This window comes from Galeopterus variegatus, unplaced genomic scaffold (genome assembly GCF_000696425.1).
Source record: "Galeopterus variegatus unplaced genomic scaffold, G_variegatus-3.0.2 Scaffold1492, whole genome shotgun sequence".
In the NCBI taxonomy this organism is placed as follows: domain Eukaryota; kingdom Metazoa; phylum Chordata; class Mammalia; order Dermoptera; family Cynocephalidae; genus Galeopterus; species Galeopterus variegatus.
This window is the reverse complement of record NW_007727603.1, coordinates 394,214-395,480: the sequence shown is the minus strand read 5'-3', so window position 1 is coordinate 395,480 and position 1,267 is coordinate 394,214.

The window sequence follows — 1,267 nt, the reverse complement described above, 5'->3', positions numbered from 1 at the left end:
GCATGGTCCTACAATCCAATCACCTCTTCAAGGCTCCACCTTTCACTTACCATAATAGGATCTCCCACCCTCTTAACAGTCACAGTTTCTAATACATAAAACTCAGGGGACACAATTCAAGCTTCAGAGAGTTTTGCGGGGACATAATTCAATCCACTACAGCGTGTTTGGCTGGAGTCTGGGAGCAATGGTGGGGACTTGAACTAAGCTGGCACCAGCAGAGAAGGGGATGATTCAAGGAATATTTAAAGGCAGTCATGGTGACCAACTGGATGTTAGATGAGAAGGAGAGAGGGGTAAAAGATTACTCTGAAGTTTCTGGACTGATCAACTGAGCATTTACTGAACTGGGGAATACCACGTGGCATATAAAGACTTTTGTGTTAAGTACACTAAATGTGTGGTGCCTGCGTGACATCCAAGAGGAAGGACCTAGGAGGTAACTGAATGTGATTCTGGAGTTCAGAAGATGTGCCTGGCAGGAGTAGATTGAGCACAAACAAGCTATGGGAGTGGATGAGACTGCCCAGGGGGAAAGGCTTGTGGGAACCTTTGGGAACCTTAACATTGAAGAGCTGGAGAAGGAGGAAGAGCAGAGAGATAGGAGGAAAATCTCCAAAGTGTTGTAAGAGGGGGGAGGTAGTCATTACCAGTGATGTGTGTTGCTGAGACATTAGGCAGTTCTCCAGGATTGACAACAGGGAAATGTGACCTCAGCAAGAGCGGCTTGGAAGACGGTTGGAGTGGAAACCAAATGGAAGGTGAAGAAGTGGAGATAAGAGTTGGACGGCTCCTCGGGGAAATGGGAGCAGTACCTGCAGGGGAAGATGAGGGCGAGGGTGTGTGTGTGTGTGTAGACAGGAAAGACTTAAAACTGTTTAAATGCTAAAGAGAAGAAATCCAAAGAAAGAGGTTGAAGATACAACTGTGAAGGGGGTTGGGAGGGTAGGTTACTGTGAGAGAGATGACTGCAAACTAGAACTGTCTATGTGAAATGACTTCAACTGGAAAAAAAATTCTATGTCTATGAATGTGACTTTGTAAAACTTATGCATGTGATTTAAATACAAAAGTACTGAAACAAAGATAATAGGTTTCTTTTTTTTCTTTTTTTTTTTTTTTGTCTTTTTTCGTGTCCGTCAACGGATCGCAACCCTCAGTGTACCGGCAACGGGATCACAACCCTCGGTGTTGCACCCGCACCTCGCTCAGCCAGTGAGCGGGAACCGGTCTGTATGTGGGATCCGAACCCTCGGCGGGAGCGCCA